The 23,321-nt window shown below is 41.1% G+C and overlaps 1 protein-coding gene across 9 annotated transcripts in view; it reads left to right on the top strand.

The window, feature by feature from the left end:
* The window catches only part of LOC106995406 (thymosin beta-4-like), a 212,177-nt gene that overhangs the window by 53,584 nt on the left and 135,272 nt on the right, over positions 1-23,321 (top strand). The window contains exon 5 of one of the 9 annotated variants that reach the window (XR_013413263.1): positions 682-3,454. The exons of 7 other annotated variants lie outside the window; for them this stretch is intronic. The gene's annotated coding sequence lies outside the window, so the exon portion shown is untranslated. Of the gene's footprint in view, positions 1-18; positions 3,455-23,321 lie in introns of those variants that run through there. One more of the 9 variants, XR_013413265.1, reaches the window with a different exon arrangement.

Here is a 23,321-nt window from a genome sequence, read left to right on the forward strand (position 1 = left end):
GCCCCTTGTGGTCCTGAGGCCTCTTCCGTCCTGCTAATGGGGGCACCCCTCTTGGGGGGCTTGGGCCTGCTCACACCTGGACGGAGGGGGAAGGTAGGAGGGGCAAGAAGCGGTTGGTGCGCACAGGGACGCGCCTGCGTGGGGGCTTCCCCAGGCCTCTCCGGCGTGCGTGGAGAGACGCTAGACACCACCCTCCCGCGGAGTGTCCAGGTTCTCAGTCCCAGAGACCCGCCCAAGGGCACTGCGCCCAGCCCCCTTGTCACTCACACGCCTTCCAGCCAATGGCGCGGCCGCCTGTCTTCCTTACCCCACCCCTGGAGGGCAAGCCGGGAGCGAGGTGGGCTGGGAGTGCCTGGATGGATTTTGAAGAATCAAACTTTCCGGCGTAGTAGCTGCGGCTGCCTGGTCCCCAGCAGTGCGGCCCTGGCGCGGAACAGGGAGCATCGACCCGCCCCCTCGCCCCGGATCCGCAGCCATGGTGCCGGGGGTGCCTGGCGCGGTCCTGACCCTCTGCCTCTGGCTAGCGGCCTCCAAGGGCTGCCTGGCGGCCAGCCCTAGCGCAACTGCTGCGAGGCGGCTGGACTAGTCGCTATTTGTCGGGAGCGTCTTGCGCGCCCGCTGCGCCTCCAGGTGCGTAAGCTTGCAGATCATGCTCATCTCTGCCTTCTTTCGGACTTCCAGGTACGTGGAGACTGCAGCCCGCCCCAGATTCTTTCTGGGGCTGCCGCCGCGGCGATTGTGCACCCGGGCGCGCGGCGACCAGCCTAAGCGCGTCAAGTTTTCCGCCAGCGCAGCGGGCTGATCCTGGCTTCCCCTGGGCGTGGATCTTACAGTCGGGGTGCTTAAACCCTGTTTTGCAGCCTCCTCCCGGCTCCCGAAATGAAAAAGAAGCCCTAGGCGTCTTGCGCCAACTGCGTCCTTCCCAGAAGGAAAACAAAGGCGATTTCCTTGAGGAGGGAGAGTAGTGAATGCCAAGGGTGGGTGTGTGGATGTGGCGGTTTCCCGGGAATTGAGTGCGCGAGACTCCGGGCGGTTGGCAACTCCCGCGAAGTCCCAGGCGCCCAGGGGCACTGGAAGGGAGTCTGGGAGGCGCCCCCGGCTGCGCCCGGGGACCATGCCTCGAGCCCCAGCTCCGCAGGTGCCCGCGGGCCGACACTTTTTCACTTTTGAACGATGATTTTCACCCTCCGCGGGCCGAGAGCTCGCTACCGAACCTTGGATTCCCTAATCAGGGCACTTGTGCCAAGTCGTGTTCCAGGGTGCGTGTATGCGCGTGTTGGAGGGTGCAGGTGGCTGTGCGCGCCTCAGTTCGGAGTCCCTGAAGATTCAAGGTCTTGTACAGTAGCGTAGAGCGTCAGAGAAGTGCCGGGGACAGGGGATTCGGCGGGACGGTGTTTGGAAACTCCAGGGACGTGTTCCGAGGTTACTGTCCCCCAAACCCATACTTAGGTTCTTTCAACATGCGAGTAGAGGAGTGTGTGTGTGTGTGTGTGTGTGTGTGTGTGTGTGTGTGTGTGTGTGTGTGTGTGTGTGTACGCGCGCGCGCGCGCTCATGTGTATGGGAGTGTGCAGGAACCGCGCGCTTTGCTCCTGAGGGTTGCCCGGACCCTGCACCGTGGTTCGGATTCCCTGCCGGACTTTAGCGGAGGCTCCTGGTGCGGTGGGCGCAGAGTGCGGCTGCTACCTCTTTCAGCCCTGTGGAGCGCGCGAGTTCTGAAACCCTTCATTTATTTTTCACCTCTCTCAGCTTCTCCTCTCCTTCTTACTCTGTACCTAGGTGCCCACCTGTTCCAAGTTTCCAACTTCTCGCCTCAGGGAAATTCTAGGGGGACCAAAAGGAGAGGTGGGTGCTTGGCGGGAGGCTGACTTCCTGGCTGGGCGGGAACAGGAAAGCCAGCCCTTGGCTCTTAAAACTGGGGTCTTCTCCTGCCGAGGAGGGGAGGGCGTCAAGAGGAGGCCCTGGAAATTAAGCTGCCAGAGAAGGCGATATTATAAGGGTGGAGTGTGGAAGTAATTCCCCTTAACCCTCGGGGATGATCTTGAACCTGCTGGCAAAGCCGGCGCGTGCTCGAATGTGCCGTTGTGTTTGTTCCAAATCATAGAAAGAGTATCTCCTGGGAGTCAGAGAAATGGGCACACTCTGCAGTCCTCCTGGGTCTTCAGGGAATGGAAGACCCAGTGCTCACCTCCTGCGGTGAAATTACCCAGACACCCTGGACAGAGCCAGGAGAGAGCCCGGTCCCCAGCCACCTGGTTTCCAACCCTCCGTGCCCTACCATGAAAGTCACTCTCCTGAGAAGATGCCACATTGTTGTTTGAAACAACAGAAAACAAACAAAACAGGGCAGCCTATTCCCGGAGAATAGGCTTTTTTTTTTTCTTTTAAATTGTCAGTGCTGTAATTTATTTGTTTTACAGTTTTAGTGGCTAAAGCAGCAGTTTAGATGAAGCCAGTTCCCCGAGAAAGACTTTTATTGTGGTTTCCTTGGCATGATTTCTCTTCGGAAGAAAAACTGCTGACGGAATGTACATTGTTAGACAATCCTGATTACATTTTAATTAGCTGGGGGTGAAATAAGCTGCAAATTAGTTAGGACTCAATAAGTGCTTTGTCATCAATTGCAAAGCCATTCTGGGAGCTTTAACCCTAACCTGGTAATGCCTAAATTGACTTATCTAAATGGCAGGGATTAAGCTTTCTTAAGATGTAAAAGACAGCAACACACTCTCCTTACAAAACCCCAAGCTTCTCTGTTCACCACAACTTGGCTTATTTATTTATTTATTTATTAACAATTAGAAGGAAGATGGGCCAGGTGCACTGGCTCCTGCCTGTAATCCTAGCATTTTGGGAGGCCGAGGCGGGTGGATCACCTGAGGTCAGGAGTTCGAGACCAGCATGGCCAATATGGTGAAACTTTGTCTCTACTAAAAATACAAAAAAATTAGCCAGGTGTGGTGGCGGCCACCTATAATTCCAGCTACTCCAGAGGCTGAGGCAGGACAATCGCTTGAACCTGGGAAGCAGAGGTTGAAGTGAGCTGAGATTGTGCCTCTTCTCTACTCCAGCCTGGGTGAAAGAGTGAAACTCTGTCTCAAAAAACAAAACAGAACAAAAAAAGAAAAGGAAGGAAGATGGGCTGGATGCAGTGGCTCAAGGCCTGTAATCCCTGCATTTGAGGCAGGTGGATCATTTGAGGTTAGGAATTGGAGACCAGCATGGCCAACATAGCAAAACCCCGTGTCCACCAAAAATAGAAAAATTAGTTGTACCTGGTGGCACATTCCTGTAGTCCCAGCTCCTCAGGAGGCTGAGGCAGGAGAGTCACTTGAACCTGGGAGGTGCAGGTTGCACTGAGCTGAAATCGTGCCACCGCACTGTGGCCTGGGTAACAGAGCAAGACTCTGACAGAAAGGAAAAGAAAAGAAAAGAAAAAAGAAAAGAAAAGAAAAAGGGAAGAAAAGAGAAGAAAAGAACAGGAGAGGAGAGGAGAGAAGAGGAGCGAGGCAAGATGGAGCCATCAGGCTGCAGCCAACTGATGACACTGGATGTGGTGTTTATTAATCTACTTGTAAAGGCTGGGCTACAAGAAGTCTTAGGAGGACTCCTTTGCAACAGGGTCACCTCACCCCCTCCAACTCCTACAAATGAGCCCATCCAGAAAGCTGTCTCTGGAGCATGTGCCTGTTTCCATCTTTTGCACAGTTTCAGGCCATGTGTAAGGATGGGAGAAGCTTGCCTGGCCTCCAACCTGGATGCCAGTCAGGTATGTGGACTTTCAAGTATGAAAGCTGTCAGGTCTGGCCTCAGGTGAGCCCAACCTATGCACTTGGCAGTGACTCAGATTCCCTGGGACTGTGACCTGCTATTGTTCGCCTGCTGTGACTTTCCTCTTCAGCAGAGGAATCTAAACTCTAATAGTCTCTGCCCCAGTTGTCCCCACTTTCCTCCACTGCCCAGCACTTCAGTAACAAGACCGAAAAGCGGTGGGTAGATGTGCACACCTGGTACCTCCAGGTCTGCAGGCTGCTTCTGCCACTCCTGCATGCAGTGGCTGTCAACCACTCCCAAAAACACAAGGGACTCAGTACTGAGGCATAGAGGTGGGAATACAGACCAAGGGTACCTGAATAATCCAGCACTGCTCTGACCTGGAATTGTTCAGAATGTCATACAGCAAGGAAGATGGGATGGAAACCTAATTATTTCACAACTGAATGCTTCTGTTCATTCACGAAAAGGAACAGTGCATGTTAGCGCCTCATGAAATGTCAGTATCTAGCTCCAGGATGCTTTGTCCAGGGCATTCAGCATGGAGCTATTTAAGGCTCAAAAATATAATATATGTGGGAGGTTAGCAGAGTGAAGAGGAGCTATGAATCTGTGAGTTATGGAACAGGGAAGTGGGCTTTGGGATTGGGTGGATCTGTTCTGCATCCAGACTCTGCTGCTTTGTAGATGGGTAGGTAGGGTGGATTATACCACCTTCCTGATATCAACCCCTCATGCATCCAGTGGGGGAGAGAAGCACCTGCCCTGCAAGATGCAATCAGGACATGAAAAGTGTTAGAATAATATGCGCAATGGTAATACAGTAGTTAGCACTGCCTGGAAGATTACTAAGAAGCAGCCACTCTGCTGGATGTTTTATAAGTTTTATATCACATTTGATATTCTAACCTACCTGGTATGTTTCAGTTAATGGTATACAATGTTAGGGCTATGATACAGAGACTTATGAAAGTGTTAGAGGGCACTGCTTGTATTAAGTCTATGGATAAGTTGCTACTGCTTTCCAGAAACCTGACTCTTAACACCATTTTGCAGGGAGCGGAGGTTTTGGACAGCAGTTAATGAAGCATATCCATATTATCCAAAGGCATTTTATCTATGAAGTAGGACCAGAAAAAACTGAAAGTGCATCATGAAATGCCTTGTGTAAACTATAGAATAGCATAATTTTTGTGCATTCTCTAAGCTTATAGGGCCTTAGGATTCTGATCAGCCATATTTGGATGACTTGTGAAACAGCTCATTGCTCTCCAACCCCAGGAGTTTTGATTCTATGAGTGTGAAACACCAGAATTTGCATGTTTCAAAAGCTTCCAGGTGAAGCTGATATCACTGGTTGTAGTACCACACTTTGAAAGCCACTGCTTCAGTAGGTCGTGCTGTCAGACTTCTCTCTGGTGCCTTTCTCTGCTTGATAAGAGGTGCTAAGTTCTAGCTTTGGAACTGTCCATTCTCCATCTCCCAGCTTGAACATTCTTTGAGCAGCTTTCTCTCTGTCTGTCTCTCTCTCTCTCTCTCTCTCTGTGTGTGTGTGTGTGTGTGATGGGGTCTCGCTCTGTCGCCCAGGCTGGAGTGCAGTGGTGTGATCTCACCTCACTACAACCTCCACTGCCTGAGTTCACACCATTCTCTTGCCTCATCCTCCCAAGTAGAAGGGACTGCAGGCACCTGCCACAATGCCCGGCTAATTTTTTGTATTTTTAGTAGAGATGGGGTTTCACTGTGTTAGCCAGGATGGTCTCGATCTCCTGACCTCATGATCTGCCCTCCTCCGCCTCCCAAAGTGCTGAGATTACAGGTGTGGGCCACCACGCCCAGCCCAAGCAGCCCTTTTTGATTCAGGTTACGTACAGTTGATTAAGTGTGAGCTTACTAAGTAGAAGTCAGTAGTGGTGTCCTCAGCAGGCTCACTTAGAATCAGTAGACTCATTTGTCAAATGAAGGGGCTGGAGTCACAATCTGGCTGCCATCTCTTGAAACATGAGTTTGATTCCAACTTATTGATGGATGAAAAAGCCTTTATCAGTTCCTCTGAACGTAAGTGTTCAGGGAATGTAGGTTTAAGATGAAGAACCCTTCTCCTGGGAGAGAATGGATCATTAGTAATCAAGGTCTAGGTATGAAACAAAGGTCAGTAGCATAAAGCTGAAGGTCTCAGCAGGGGTGCAACATTTTTATGAGTTGATTGGTTACACTTAGGGAGACTTGTGTGCTTTGCCAAATCACCTCATCATGACTGTGTGGTTTTTCCATGCTTATTCAAGCAATTTGTTTTAATGAAAACCAGACTACATGAGTCTAAACAGTTTACATTATGTATAACAAATACCTTCTTAGGATGTACTTACATGCTCTAAGTTTGACATACTTTATGAAAGCAAAAAACATTGTCAGTGAGATGGACATATGGGTTGTTAACAAAACACCATGTTCTCACATTTGGTGGGAGGTGGCAAGGAGGCCAAAGTGAAAAAATAAACATTGATAGTGATTTGAAGCAATTTGGGAAAAAACATACATGAACATATTAAGGCAGAGATTCTTCATTGGGTTGCATGTTGAAGTGTGGTTGAAACAACATAGTATTTGTCCTATGGCTTTAATTTATTTTCACCAGTTTCTGGATTAATAATGTACCCCTAAATCCATATGTTGATGTCCTTATTCCCAGTACCTCAGAAAGTGCCCTTAATTGGACATAAGGTTATTGAAAATGTTATTAGTTAAGAGGAGCCATTCTGGAGGAGGGTGGACCCCTAATCCAATATGTCAGGTGTCCTTATAGAAAGGGAAACTTTTAACACAGACATCCAGAGATGTGAGGACATGGATGTGAAGGTTGGAATGCTGCCACAAGGCAAAGAACTATCAGAAGTTCAAAGAAAATAATGGAGCCCATCTTCCCTTAGGGCCTTTCAGAAACAGCATGGTCTTGCTATACTTTGGTATTGTAAGTCAGAGACATTTATTGTCTCCAGAACCGAGAGACAATAAGTTTTTGCTGTTTCAGCCCTCTGGGTTGTGGTACTTTGCCATGGCAGCCATAGGAAATTGAAACTGAATTTGAAATTATATTAAAAATAGCACTTAAAAGTATTGGATTTTCATTTTCTCCAAGTAGGGTTTTGATATGTGAATCTAATTTAGTGTAACCCTGCATTAAACAACTGTATGGAGTCTATGCTTTACATGGATATTACGCCTTTGCAAAGACTTGAAACAACCATATGTTGTAGAAATTAATTAGGCGGCTCTTATTTATAAGCAACTAGAAGCCACTTTATTTATTGCTACATGAAAACTTACTGCGAGATTTTAGAATTCTGACTTCTCCATGGCTAATCCCTTGATTAATTGGGATTAATCAACCTCTAGGTGGGACCCCAGATCTCTCTGAGACCTTATTCTACGTTATAGAAAATCACTCATTGTGTTCAAAGCATTCACATCAATGAACTTGGCATCTTGACAGTTAGACTATAGCCTTGACCTTGAATGGTCTTCTTCACAGACATCTCTGAGATTATCTTATAAAGACTTTATTCTTCTCATTTGAGAAAAGAAGATACTAATTTTTCTGAGAACTTGCCACCATGATGGATGAGTAGTAGCCTGGCATGTGAAACAAAACCTTTGACTTTAAGTAAGTTGTACTTACTATTGAAATATTCTTTTTATTTGAACCAGTAATGTTCTGTACATTTTTATACTTCCTGAGCCCTAGTTGACTCATCTACAAAGGGTGACTGTTGAATTTGAATTGCTATTAACTTGTAATTCTCAGGATGTCAAATTTTCCTCTGACTCTTGTCTTGACACTATTGCAGATGGCTTTCATATGTTATTCAAATACATGACCACCAAGTTGATGATTCCAGAGAGAGTCAGATGTGGTAATTTTGAGGTTTGGTGATATCTTTGGACACTTAGATTTCTCCTCCAATCACATTCTTTCTTTTCTCCTCACACATTAGTGGGACATCTAAGTTCCCCACTACATGCTCATTTCCATGATGTAATTTGTGTCATCATCTTGGTCCTGCCCTTAAGTATTATGGAATTCAGTAAGGTATGTGTGATCTTCCTTCTTCACACTCAGGCAGGATGATGGTCCCTGCGTTGTTTTTCTCTTCTGGTTTTGATATTTTCCTTTGGCATGGTAAATGTGTTGGAGAGAGTTGATAGAGGAATTAGTTAATTAGAGAATAATATGTCAGCAGGCAGAAAATCTGAAAGTTGACCACATGCTCCTCCTTACACCTTTGCTCTTGAATGGCTTTGAGAGATTTCACTAGGAATTCGGGATGGAAAAGTCAGTGTGGTCAGGCAGCATGTTACAGGGACACTGTAACCTCTTTCCCTTGGAAAGTTCTCAGTATTGAGACAATGACATGTCATTAACGAGTTACATTTGTCTGGTTTTCAGCAAGAAGATGGATTGAATAGCTCTCAAAGGCGTTCTCAGAGTTGTGTTCTGACTAATACGATATCATTTTAGTCAGAATGCTATCATTTACAAACATTCTGAGTGGGTATTTGGAATTACATGTTGGGTCCCTTTTCTTATCCTGGTTGTGTTTAGAGAACAGGATTGGTCAGATTCAAATAGATCTTACACTTTGACAGAGACTGAAATGCCCATTAATGAAAATACTTTGCAAAGAAGGACTCCTGGTGAGGGAGAAGTTCTCAGAGAGGTCTGAAGTCCTATTTGACTGGTGTGATTAACTGTAAAATCAGAATTTCAAAAACCCTTAATAAATATATAGCACAAATAATAGTTTTCAATCATTTGTGCATAAGAGCAGCCATTGCATGTTACCTTTCCCAAGGTATAAGGTTAAATTCTGATGTAGCTAAGAAATGTTGCAAGTCATGGTTTTAACTGTCTGTGCAACTTTAGTTTCTGCTAAGATTTTTCTTGATTAATTTTCAGTTCTATTTATTTATAAAACATCCTATATTAAGAATACAACAGCTACAACAGTTAAGGAAATAAAAGACCTAAGACTACAAAACACTTCTAGTCATTACGTATCACCTAAAGTACAGTGTAGCCAGTTGTAAATTTCCATCATGTTATACTCTTTGCAGATAACCATAGTGAAGAATGTCCCTGGAGGTGAAGGTTGCAAGTAAGGTGTGATCTCACCACTGCACTCCAGCCTGTGCATCAGAGTGAGACCCTGTCTAAAAAAATTAATAATAATAATAGTAATATAATTCAGAGTCATGTAAAATTGTTTCCTTTCTGTGTTGCTCTTGCATATTTTTTCTTCTTTGATGATGAGTTTCATTCTTCACAAGAACTTTGAAACGGAATTGACATTTGTTTTGTTTCGGTTTTTAAGACATTTCTATTGTTTCAGCTGTCTGGCACTCAGCTTAGCACTAAGGTTATTTTTAAAACTACAGGTGAAAAATAACTGCTGGTTACATTGAAACAACAATATGTTCTTCTTGGATGAATATCCTTGAAAAATATAATTCTGTTAGTTTCAGGAAAAATACATCAACCTGGACTGAAGTTACAATGCACCTTAAGGATTCTAGGACCTGGCCTCCCCACCCTGCAGATAAAAAAATCTGAAGATTCTCAAGTTCTTGACATAAAATGGTGTGGTATTTGCATATAACCTGCAAATATCCTCCTATACATTTTAAATTATACATTACTTATAATATCTAATATAATGTAAATGCTATGTAAATAGTTGTTACCCTATTATTTAGGGAATGATGACAAGAAAAGTCTGGCATTTGCTGTTCTATAAATTTTCTTTAGGTGGCTTTATCTATACTGTATAAAAATATAATTCGTATTATTTCTTAAACAATGTGTATTTGATCCAAAATGCAAACTTTTGTTCAGTTTTTGGTGTTATGCCAAATCTCTTGGATATTTACCTCATAGGAAACAAAATAAACTTCCTAAAAGCTCCATTCAGAGAACATGAAACTTTTCATCTGCTCAATCTATTTATGTCACTCTTCCCAGCTCTTCAGGACCTAAACACTAAAGTATAAATTCCTTTAATGACTCCGTATTGCATTCACTTCTGTCTTTGATCAGTGCCATTTGTGAAAACCATCTGCTGTGTGACAGGCACACTGCCACATACCAGAGAGCCAATGGCAAGCACATGTTAGGGATAGACCCTGCTTCCAAACTTTTGCAGACTGGGGGACAGTTGATCATTACTATTAAAACAAAACACACAATTTGTACTTGTCCACTGTGTGACAGAGTGCCTGGGAGACGTGCAAGATGCTATACGAGCAAGCAACAGATATATCTGTGGTAGTCAGGGTGATGGGATCAGGGAAGGCTTCTTGGACAAAGTGGCATTTTCTTTGAAGGAAGGACTCCACAGGAAGGCTGGATGTGTAGTGACATGTATATTTCTATGTGGTCAAATATTTTTTTTTCCTATTGAATTCCATTAAATGTGAAATATTTGTACAATACAGAGAGACCCTTTTTTCTTTTTTCTTTCTTTTTGTTTTTTGTGAGACAAAGTTTCACTCTCGTTGCCCCAGCTGGAGTACAGTGGCGTGATCTTGGCTCACTGCAACCTCTGCCTCCCAGATTCAAGTGATTCTCCTGCCTCACCCTTCCAAAGTACTGGGATTACAGCATGAGCCATCATGCCCAGCCTAGAGTTTTTTCCTTGGTTAATGAAAAGACTTTTTACTGAGGATATTCCATAACATTTGAAAGAAATCTTACTTATGAAGAAAAAACATATAAAGAAAGCCTTCCCCCTGAACCTTTTAAATGGTCTTTTTATTTTTTAGAGCAGTTTTAGGTTCACAGCAATTGAGTGGAAAGTACAGAGAATATCCACATACTCTCTGCCCCCACCATGCACAGCCTCTCCCATTACCAACATTCCCCACTGGAGTGGGACAACGGATAAACCTACATGGACACATCATCATCATCAGGGTCCATAGTTTACATACGCTTCACTCTTGGTGTTGTATGGTCTATGGGTTTGGACAAATATATAATGACTTGTATCCATAGTTTCATCTATTGCTTTAAAATACCTCACACAAAGTATGGACACAAAATTGTCCATTCAGGATCACAGCTAATTATTTGTAGTGTGAAAGCATTGATTGATAATGTTAAGGTCTGTGGTGGGTATCCTGACTGATTTCTATTTCACATGTGCAGTTCCATTGTTAGACACTAATTTGGTGTGTATTTTGGAAACTGCAGACTGATTAGTCCTTTAGCTGTTCCATGCCGATACCTGGCTATGTTGAAGGAAATGTGTGGGATCTCTCCCTAACTCTGTTTTCTCTTTTAATATGGCTGTATCTAGAGAACTAGTTTTCATTTATTTTTATTCTTCCCACGTGGGTTGTCTTTGTGTGAATGATGTGTTTGCTTTACTGGAAGCTTTTGAATAATTATCTTTCTTTAAGGAAAAGTAGAAAGGCTAGAAATGAAAACACTTTGCAAATGTCATTGAAATAATGGCTGGGTGCAGCTGATTGAACTTACATAAACTCTTTGAAAGTTGGATTGACTAGCATTCATGTTTGATCTAGTTAAACCAATAAAATACGTGTAATTTTTATATAATTACAAAAGTCCCACTGTCTAATCCTAACTGGAGGTTATAATGGTAGTTCTATAGGGAAATGTGTTTCTAGCCTAATATACTTCGACTCTTTATTTTTGTTGGCTTTAAGTCAGAACAAAATGATATTTAAATGGTTTATTTCATTTTTGTTGTTAAGCGGCTTAACTGGTAAAGGCTATTGTAATCTGACGAAGTACTTCTCCTGGGTCAGAGTGTTGAAATGTACTGGATTCTTGTACTTTTTTTATAACAATAAACTTTTATTAAGTTTAATATTATGTACATGAATATATTGAAAGGCACAAATGGGCTCTTTTATGTAAAACCATACGTAGAAAGTAAATTATGGGAAAAACAAATGAGAGCCTAAGAACTTTAGCAATACTCTTACTATTTCTGCTACTGGGTAGCTGGGCAATTTGAGCTCTTTGCTTCAATTTCCTAATTAGTAAAATGGAGACAATAATGTATATTCAGTGACAATTTTGTGACGAGCAAATGAATAAAAAGCAATAAGATATATTGTTTACCTACCATTTAGTTCATTTGTGGTAGGCATTGTACACCCATTATCTCCATTCTCACAAATAGCATGAAAGTGGACTATAATTTTTACCAAGACTACGCATCTTAGACAAAAGCAACATACTGCTCAAATCCAGACATAGGCATACTCAGAGATTTGGAGAATTCATTTCAAGTCCACCACAATAAAGTAAATATTACAATAAAGTGAGTCATACAAAGTTGTTGGTTTCCCAGTACATGTGAAAGTCATTTTTACATTATAGTCTATTAAGTGTTCAATAGCATTATATCTAAAAAAAAAAATACATACCTTAATAAAAAATACTTCATTGCTAAAAGTCTTAACAGTCATATGAGCCTTCAGCAAGTTTTAATCTTTTTGCTGGTGTAAAGTCCTGCCTCAGCATTGACTGCTACTGACTGATCAGCAAAGGTGGTGATTTGTAAGGTTGGGGTGGCTGTGGTAATCTCTTTTATTATTATTATTATTATACTTTAAGTTCTAGGGTACATGTGCACAACGTGCAGGTTTGTTACATATGCATACATGTGCCCTGTTGGTGTGCTGCACCCATGAACCCGTCAGCACTCATCAACTTGTCGTTTACATCAGGTATAACTCCCAGTGCCATCCCTCCCCCTTTTCCCCTCCCCATAATAGGCCCTGGTGTGTGACGTTCCCCCTCCCGTGTCCAAGTGATCTCATTGTTCAATTCCCAACTATAAGTGAGAACATGCGGTGTTTGGTTTTCTGTTCTTGCGATAGTTTGCTGAGAAAGATGGTTTCCAGCTGCATCCATGTCCCTACAAAGGACATGAACTCATCCTTTTTTTGTGGCTGCATAGTATTCCATGGTGTATACGTGCCACATTTTCTTAATCCAATCTCTTATTGATGGACATTTGGGTTGATTCCAAGTCTTTGCTAGTGTGAATAGTGCTGCTAAACATACATGTGCATGTGTCTTTATAGCAGCATGATTTATAATCCTTTGGGTATATACCCAGTAATGGGATGGCTGGGTCATATGGTATTTCTAGTTCTAGATCCTTGAGGAATACTGTTTTCCACAATGGTTGAACTAGTTTACAATCTCACCAACTGTGTGTTCCTATTTCTCCACATCCTCTCCAACACCTGTTGTTTCCTAACTTTTTAATGATTGCCATTCTAACTGGTGTGAGATGGTATCTCATTGTGGTTTTGATTTGCATTTCTCTGATGGCCAGTGATGACGAGGATTTTTTCATGTGTTTATTGGCTGTATGAACGTCTTCTTTTGAGAAATGTCTGTTCATATCCTTTGCCCACTTTTTGATGGGGTTGTTTGTTTTTTTTCTTGTAAATTTGTTTGAGTTCTTTGTAGGTTCTGGATATTAGCCCTTTGTCAGATGAGTAGATTACAAAAATGTTCTCCCATTCTGGAGGTTGCCTGTTCACTCTGATGGTAGTTTCTTTTGCTGTGCAGAAGCTCTTTAGTTTAATTAGATCCCATTTGTCAACTTTGGCTTTTGTTGCCATTGCTGTTGGTGTTTTAGACATGAAGTCCTTGCCGATGTCTATGTCCTGAATGGTGTTACCTAGGTTTTCTTCTAGGGTTTTGATGGTTTTAGGACTAACATTTAAGTCTCTAATCCATCATGAATTAATTTTCATATAAGGAGTAAGGAAAGGATCCATTTTCAGCTTTCTACTTATGGCCAGCCAATTTTCCCAGCACCATTTATTAAATAGGGAATCCTTTCCCCATTTCTTGTTGCTCTCAGGTTTGTCAAAGATCAGATGGCTGTAGATGTGTGGTTTTATTTCTGAGAGCTCTGTTCTGTTCCATTGGTCTATATCTCTGTTTTGGTACCAGTACCATGCTGTTTTGGTTACTGTAGCCTTGTAATATAGTTTGAAGTCAGGTAGCATGATGCCTCCACCTTTGTTCTTTTGGCTTAGGATTGTCTTGGCAATGAGGGCTCTTTTTTGGTTCCATATGAACTTTAAAGCAGTTTTTTCCAATTCTGTGAAGAAAGTGATTGGTAGCTTGATGGGGATGGCATTGAATCTATAAATTAGCTTGGGCAGTATGGTCATTTTCACGATATTGATTTTTCCTATCCTTGAGCATAGTATGTTCTTCCATTTGTTTGTGTCCTGTTTTATTTCACTGAGCATTGGTTTGTAGTTCTCCTTGAAGAAGTCCTTTACATCCCTTGTAAGTTGGATTCCTAGGTATTTTATTCTCTTTGAAGCAGTTGTGAAAGGAAGTTCATTCATGACTTGGCTCTCTGTTTGTCCATTACTGCTGTATAAGAATGCTTGTGTTTTTTACACATTAAGTTTTTATCCTGAGACTTTGCTGAAGTTGCTTATCAGCTTAAAGAGATTTTGGACTGAGATAATGGAATTTTGTAAATACACAATCATGTCATCTGCAAACAGGGACAATTTGACTTCTTCTTTTCCTAACTGAATGCCCTTTATTTCTTTCTGTTGCCTGATTGCCCTAGCCAGAACTTCCAACACTATGTTGAATAGGAGTGGTGAGAGAGGGCATCCCTGTCTTGTGCCAGTTTTCAAAGGGAATTTTTCCAGTTTTTGCCCATTCAGTATGATATTGTCTGTGGGTTTGTCATAAATAGCTCTTATTATTTTGAGATACGTTCCATGAATACTGAATTTATTGAGAGTTTTTAGCATGAAGCGCTGTTGAATTTTGTTAAAGGCCTTTTCTCCATCTATTGAGATGATCATGTGGTTTTTGTCTTTAGTTCTGTTTATATGCTGGATTACGTTTATTGATTTGCATATGTTGAACCAACCTTGCATCCCAGGGATGAAGCTCACTTGATCATGGTGGATAAGCTTTTTGATGTGTTGCTGGATTCAGTTTGCCAGTATTTTATTGAGGATTTTTGCATCGATGTTCATCAGGGATATTGGTCTAAAATTCTCTTGTTTTTTGTTGTGTCTCTGCTAGGCTTTGGTATCAGGACAATGTTGGCCTCATTAAATGAGTTAGGGAGGATTCCCTCTTTTTCTATTGATTGGAATAGTTTCAGAAGGAGTGGTACCAGCTACTCCTTGTACCTCTGGTAGAATTCAGCTGTGAATCCGTCTGGTCCTGGACTTTTTTTGGTTTGTAGGCTGTTAATTATTGCCTCAATTTCAGAGCCTCCTATTGGTCTATTCAGGGATTCAACTTCTTCCTAGTTTAGTCTTGGGAGAGTGTAAGTGTCCAGGAAATTATCCCTTTCTTCTAGGTTTTCTAGTTTATTTGTGTAGAGGTGTTTATAGTATTCTCTGATGGTAGTTTGTATTTCTGTGGGGTTGGTGGTGATGTCCCCTTTATCATTTTTTATTGCATCTATTTGATTCTTCTCTCCTTTCTTCTTTATTAGTCTTGCTAGTGGTGTATCATTTTTGTTGATCTTTTCAAAAAAAAAAAAAACCCACCTCCTGGATTCACTGATTTTTTTGGAGGGTTTTTGTGTCTTTATCTCCTTCAGTTCTGCTTTGATCTTAGTTATTTCTTGCCTTCTGCTAGGTTTTGAATGTGTTTGCTCTAGCTTCTCTAGTTCTTTTAATTGTGATGTTAGGGTGTCAATTTTAGATCTTTCCAGCTTTCTCTTGTGGGCATTTAGTGCTATAAATTTCTCTGTACACACCACTTTAAATGTGTCCCAGAGACTCTGGTATGTTGTATCTTTAGTACCATTGGTTTCAAAGAACATCTTTATTTCTCCCTTCATTTCATTATGTACCAGTAGTTAATCAGGAGCACGTTGTTCAGTTTCCATGTAGTTGAGTGGTTTTGATTGAGTTTCTTAGTCCGGAGTTCTTGTTTGATTGCACTGTGGTCTGAGAGACAGTATGTTTTAATTTCTGTTCTTTTATATTTGTTGAGGAGTGCTTTACTTCCAACTATGTGGTCAATTTTGGAATAAGTATGATGTGGTGCTAGGAAGAATGTATATTCTATTGATTTGGGGTGGAGAGTTCTGTAGATGTCTGTTAGGTCCACTTGGTACAGAGTTGAGTTCAATTCCTGGATATCCTTCTTAACTTTCTGTCTCGTTGATCTGTCTAATGTTGACAGTGGGGTGTTAAAGCCTCCCATTATTATTGTATGGGAGTCTAAGTCTCTTTGTAAATCTCTAAGGACTTGCTTTATGACTCTGGATGCTCCTGTATTGGGTGCATATATATTTAGGATAGTTAGCTCTTCGTGCTGAATTGATCCCTTTACCATTATGAACGGCCTTCTTTGTCTCTTTTGAAAGTTGATGGTTTAAAGTCTCTTTTATCAGAGTTAGGATTGCAACTCTTGCTTTTTTTTTGTTCTCTATTTACTTGGTAGATCTTCCTCCATCCCTTTATTTAGAGCCTATGTGTATCACTGCATGTGAGATGGGTCTCCTGAATACAGCAAACTGATGGGTCTTGATTCTTTATGCAATTTGCCATTCCGTGTCTTTTATTTGGACCATTTAGTCCATTTACATTTAAGGTTAATATTGTTATGTTGAACTTGATCCTATCATTGTGATATTAGCTGGTTATTTTACTTGTTAGTTGATGCAGTTTCTTCGTAGCATCAGTGGTCTTTACATTTTGGCATGTTTTTGCAATGGCTGCTACCGGCTGTTCCTTTCCATGTTTGGTGCTTCCTTCAGGGTCTCTTGTAAGGCAGGCCTGGTGGTGACAAAATCTCTAAGCATTTGCTTGTCTCTAAAGGATTTTATTTCTCCTTCACTTATGAAACTTAGTTTGGCTGGATATGAAATTCCGGGTTGAAAATTCTTTTCTTTAATAATGTTGAATATTGACCCCCACTCTCTTCTGGCTTGGAGCATTTCCGCCAAGAGATCTGCTGTTAGTCTGATGGGCTTCCCTTTGTGTGTAACCCGACCTTTCTCTCTGGCTGCCCTTAAGATTTTTTCCTTCATTTCAACTTTGGTGAATCTGACAATTATGTGTCTTGGAGTTGCTCTTCTCGAAGAACTTTGTGGCATTTTCTGTATTTCCTGAATTTGAATGTTGGCCTGCTTTACTAGGTTGGGGAAGTTCTCCTGGATGATATCCTGAAAAGTGTTTTCCAACTTGGTTCCATTTTCCCCCTCACTTTCAGGCACCCCAATCAGACGTAGATTTCGTCTTTTTACATAATCCCATACTTTTTGGAGGCTTTGTCCATTTCTTTTTTCTTCTTTTTTCTTTTGGTTTCTCTTCTCACTTCATTTCATTCATTTGATCTTCAATCATTGATACTCTTTCTTCCAGTTGATCGAGTCAGTTACTGAAGCTTGTGCATTTGTCACGTATTTCTCGTGTCATGGTTTTCATCTCTATCAGTTCATTTATGGCCTTCTCTGCATTGATCATTCTAGTTATCCATTCTTCCATTCTTTTTTCAAGATTTTTAATTCATTTGCGCTGGGTACGTAGTATGTCCTTTAGCTCTGAGAAGTTTGATTGAAGCCTTCTTCTCTCAACTCGTCAAAGTCATTTTCCGTCCAGCTTTGATCTGTTGCTGGTGATGAGCTGCGTTCCTTTGGAGGAGGAGATGTGCTCTGATTTTTTTAATTTTCAGCTTTTCTGCCCTGCTTTTTCCCCATCTTTGTGGTTTTATCTGCCTCTGGTCTTTGATGATGGTGATGTACTGACGGGGTTTTGGTGTAGGTGTCCTTTCTATTTGTTAGTTTTCCTTCTAACAGTCAGGAACCTCAGCTGTAGGTCTGTCAGAGATTGCTTGAGGTCCACTCCAGACCCTGTTTGTGTGGGTATCTGCATAGACTATTGCTGAACAGGGAGTGATGCTGTCTGATTCTTGCTCTGGAAGCTTCGTCTCAGGGGTGTACCCCGCCGTGTGAGATATGAGGTGTCGGTCTGCACCTCCACTGAAAATGCAGAACTCACCCATCTTCTGTGTCGCTCGCGCTGGGAGCTGGAGGCTGGAGCTGTTCCTATTCGGCCATCTTCGAAACAAGACCTCTTGCATTTTTTGATTGCTTTTCTGATCAAAGAGTACCATATGTAAGCAACGTATGTGGATTGTGATGGAGTAATGTCATGCACACCTGGACTAAACAACGTGGTCAGCATTAATTGGGGATTTATTGGCATCCCTGATGCTAGTGGGCAGAGTTCTTAGAAGTTCTTAGTGGAGATAAATATTATAACACCTGATTATTGATACAGGTAAAAGCACAGAACAGCTGCAAAACCTTGGCATGGGGGCAATTATTTTTAGAAAAACAGGAAACCCAAAATCCCAAAAGGAACTAGGGATGCATTTTGAGGGAATATATGTATGCTCGTGCATGGCTATTTGCGTCTTTGTGTGTGTATGCATATAAAATCTTCCTCTGGAAAAATTTCATGAATAAATGCAAAAGATGAATGAAGTGCTGGAGAATTTTTGCAACAGACAAATGATCATTTAACCTAAGTGGTACTAATAGTTGCTAAAGTTGATTTTAAAATTTTGAACAATCCACAATAGATATGGTGAAAGAGACAGACTGTAGATGGTAAAGGAAAACAAATGCCCAGTCAAATAATATTAAAGCAAAAATACTAATACCATTGCCTACTCATCATGTTGGCAAGTGTTGAAAACCTGCTACCACCCAAGGAAAAAACAGGGTGGAAAGGCATTCCCTTTTTTATTGCATCTTTTAATTGTATTTTAATATTTGCTCAAATACGGTATGTTAGTTTCTTTTCTTTTTTTTCTTTTCTTTTATTTTCTTTTCTTTCCTGTTCTTTTCTTTTCCTCTTGCCTCCTCTCCCCTCCTGTGCTCTTCCCCCCTCTCCTCTTCCCTCCTCTCCTCTTCTTTTTTCTTTTCTTTTCTTTTCTTTTTTTTTTTTTTTGAGACAGAGTTTCACTCTTGTTGCCCAGGCTGGAGTACAATTGCCCGATCTCAGCTCACTGCAACCTCTGCCTCCTGGGTTCAAGCAATTCTCCTGCCTCAGCCTCCTTAGTAGCTAGGATTACAGGCATGTGCTGCCACACCCGGCTTATTTTGTATTTTTAGTAGAGATGGTGTTTCTCCATGTCGGTCAGGCTGATCTCGAACTCCTGACCTCAGGTGGTCTGTCTGCCTTTGCCTCCCAAAGTGCTGGCATTACAGGCATGAGCCACCACACCCAGCCAGTATTTCCAATACTAAATACTTTCAGTATTTTATTTATTTTAGTATTAGTCTCATTAATAAGACTGAATCAGTTACTCTAGGGTGAGTATTATCCGTTGTGAACTGGTAGATATTAAATCTAGGATTACTCCCCACAGGCTAACAACAATGTTAATGGCAAATGACAACACAATCCGATGGTTTCTGCTAGCTTTGCCCACTATTCCAGCTTAGCATAACCTGACTTAAAAGATCCCAACCAGAGAAAAAACATGACCAATATCTTAGTTACGTGGAATGCAGAAATTCTGATGTTCAAGACAATGAATCGTAATCCAAATAATTGTTACATACTGAGTGTATCTATTGTTTCATTTAGTTATCCCAGTGACCTGATATATGAGATATTGCTGTTATGCTTTCTTTATACATGAATAAACTGAGACTTGGGGATGTTAAGTCCCTTGTCTGTGATCATATGTTTGGTGAAAGAGTAAGAGAAGGCTTTTCACGTGGAATCTGATGTGGTTTGGATTTGTGTCCCTGCCCAAATTTCATGTCGAATTGGAAGGATGGGAGGTAATTGGATCATGGGGGCAGATTTCCTCCTTACTGTTCTCATGATAGTGAGTGAGTTCTCATGAGATCTGATGGCTTAAAAGTGCATGGTACTTCCCTTTCCACTCTCTCTCTCTCTCCTGCTCTGCCATGGTAAGATGTAGTTGCATCTCCTTTGCCTTCTGCCATGATTGTAAATTTCCTGAGCCTCCCTGGCTACACTTCCTGTTAAGCGTGTAGAACTGTGAGTTAATGAAATCTCTTTGCTTCGTAAAATACCCAGTTTTAGATAGTTCTTTATAGCAGTGTAAGAACAGACTAATACAGGATCTTTCTCCCAATGCCAAACTCTTATTTCTGTAAATTGGTTGAGATCAAAAGCATCCACAGTGCATAAGTTGTAAATTTCCCAAAATTGCTGACTGTTGGCAGACTGTCTAGTGTTCATTTTCCTGCCTCACTGCTCAACACACCACCAAAGTTGCCTTAGACCCTTTTTCATTTCAGACAGCTTGGAATCTTTACTATTTTATGTGTCTTTGTTTACAGAATGACATCAGTGACAAAGTGAGACTTACATTACAAACACATTTTCTATCACTGGAAGTGAGAGACATCAGGTTTTGCAAGATTGGGCATTTGTTAAAATGCAAATATTCAAAAATTATATGCATAAATTATAATTTTAAATTAGAAATCTGTGTATGTGTAGCTTTATATTAGAAGAGTATATAGCCGGGCGCGGTGGCTCAAGCCTGTAATCCCAGCACTTTGGGAGGCCGAGACGGGTGGATCATGAGGTCAGGAGTTCGAGACCATCCTGGCTAACACGGTGAAACCCCGTCTCTACTAAAAAATACAAAAAACTAGCCGGGCGAGGTGGCGGGTGCCTGTAGTCCCGGCTACTCGGGAGGCTGAGGCAGGAGAATGGCGTAAAAACCCAGGAGGCAGAGCTTGCAGTGAGCTGAGATCCGGCCACTGCACTCCAGCCTGGGCAACACAGCGAGACTCCGTCTCAAAAAAAAAAAAAAAAAAAAAAAAAAAAAAAAAAAAGAGTATATAATGGGTCAACATTTTTTCTTTTTGTTTTTGCAGAACAATGGTTCTCTGCTTTGGTGCCAGAGTCACAAGCAGTGTTCTAGGGTAGATTTCCTATACCTGTATGAATGGTGCAAAAAACTTCTAATTTAGGAATAACTATAGTTTCACAGGAAGTCACAAAGAAAGCACAAAGAAATCATGTGTATCCATTTCCACCAATGGTTACACTTTAAGTAGTTGTAAACAATATCAAAAGCACAAAATTAACATGCATGTAATGTATGTATATAATTTTGTGACATTTTATCATATGTAAGATTTGATTTGGGTAGTTACCACTGCTGTTAATATACAAGCATCAATGGTTCTATATACTACTTTGCTTTATGTTTTGTTTGTAATTTTCTATTAAAAAGCTTTAAGAAGAAAATGCCCTCTGCTTAGGCAAGAGAGGATTTAATGTATTCCATTTATGCTTATGTAATTTTGTATGCATTTTCATTTATTTGTAGGAATTGCTGGTTAAATAATTTGCTACCTTTTTTTTTTTTTTTTTTTTTTTTGAGGTGGAGTCCCCCTCTGTCACCCAGGCTGGAGTACAGTGGTGTGATGTCTGCTCACTGAAACATCCACCTCCAGGTTTCAAATGATTCTCCTGCCTCAGCCTCCCAAGTAGCTGGGACTACAGGCGCCCACCACCACACCTGGCCAGTTTTGTAGGGTTACACCATACTGGCCAGGCTGGTCCCGAACTCCTAACCTTGAGTTCTGCCCCCTGTGAACTCTCAAAGTGTTGAGATTACAGGTGTGAGCTACCGCGCCTGGCCAATAATTTGCTTTTTTTAATTAAACAGACTCTTTTCCATTTTGAGTATTCTTTGCTGCACACTAAAGAACATGATAAACTTTCTTATCTTACTCATTTATATGTTTGATATAATACATTTCTTACCTCAATCCCAATACACCACAACTTTTCCTTTTTTAATATTTATATGATGATGCTCCAGCTCCTGTCCGAAGCGGGTTTTATAATAAGATTACATTAATGATTAAAGTTTACAAAGTTTGCTAAAAACTTTGCAGCAACTTTGGGATCATAATAATGTTTGATAAAATTTATTTCATGGGATGGGTGTGGTGGCTCACGCCTGTAATCCCAGCACTTTGGGAGGCCGAGGTGGGTGGATCACAAGGTCAGGAGATCGAGACCATCCTGGCTAATACAGAGAAAATTTATCTCTACTAAAAATACAAAAAATTAGCCAGGCATGGTGGTGGGCGCTAGTAGTCCCAGCTACTTGGGAGGCTAGGGAGGAGAATGGCATGAACCCGGGAGGAGGTGGTTGCAGTGAGCCGAGATGGTGCCACTGCACTCCAGCCTGGGTGATAGAGCAAGACTCTTTCTCAAAAGAAAAAAAAAAAAAAATCTCATGGGTATTACTTTTAGTCCTAAAATAGAAATACACCTTTATTTTGTAAACAAAATTTAATCTAAGGAATATATAACATCGAAATAGCATATTTATGAAAAGGATCATTTTGTTAAAGGTCTTTCAAATACATACAATAAATTATTATAGAATCATATTACTAAAGTAAAAACTTTCGTTTCTAATGATGCATTTCCACAATCATGCACAAATTTTGTCATTTAATACACATGAATGTTACTTTAAAATAGAACAGAATTCTTACGGGAATGTGAAATAATTTGGTGAGTGTAAACTTTGCTTATTTCTGTCTAGATCCTGGGCAGAAATGAAATGCTTGGTTACAATCCACTTACTCTTTTTATGTAATGTCTTAAGCATTTGCTCTGTCCAGACATTTTTGGGTATTAATTATATTAAGTGGTTGTCAGCTGGAACTTTGGATAACTTTTTTTATGCCATCATTGCAGATAAAGCATATAATGTCATGAGGTTGATTAAATTTCATAAGTATTCTTATTGTCCAGTTTTTAAAAATTATGTATTATAGGAAAGAGAATTTGTTACATTGATATTACTTCTTATTTAAGCACTCATATTTTCCATATCCCATCAAGAAATTATCTTTTACAGACTTAGAAGGAATTTGAACTGAACAGGTTTATTTGAACTACTTTAAAAGTATTGCAGTGAAAAAAATTTGTACATTAGTAATTATAGATGGGTAAGCCACAGTTTGCAAATGATTAATCAAGGCTGCCATGAGAGACTGAATTTCACAAAAAAAGCAATTGTTTTTGTCAGAAAGGAGGAATCAATCAGTAAGTTACAATTAATCCCAACTGAAACTCTGGAATATATTACAAAGCTCACAGAAATTTAAGGGTTGTCTTTAACTTGGGATCCTTGGGAATCTTTGGGAATGAATCTTGTGCGTTAATCAAAATTTATCTGTTTTGGGTGTTATCACAACTGGATACCTGTGGATATAATTGTAGTTTGCATTTCTTTTGGCATTCATGAAGTACTAGGTGGGCTTTTTCTCTTAATGCATTAGGTGAACAAGGCTACTGGTAATCTGTAGTCACTCTGTTTTACAGATGGGGAAATTCAGGCACATACATATTTGATGATGGTTCTATAATCACTCAGCAAGCCAGTACAGGCATAGCAGATCCCTGTGTCTACACTGTTACATACGGGCCAACAATTCTGGAAACTAGTTTGTATGAATATAGGGAG

Source organism: Macaca mulatta, chromosome Y, assembly GCF_049350105.2.
Source record: "Macaca mulatta isolate MMU2019108-1 chromosome Y, T2T-MMU8v2.0, whole genome shotgun sequence".
Taxonomy (NCBI): Eukaryota; Metazoa; Chordata; class Mammalia; order Primates; family Cercopithecidae; genus Macaca; species Macaca mulatta.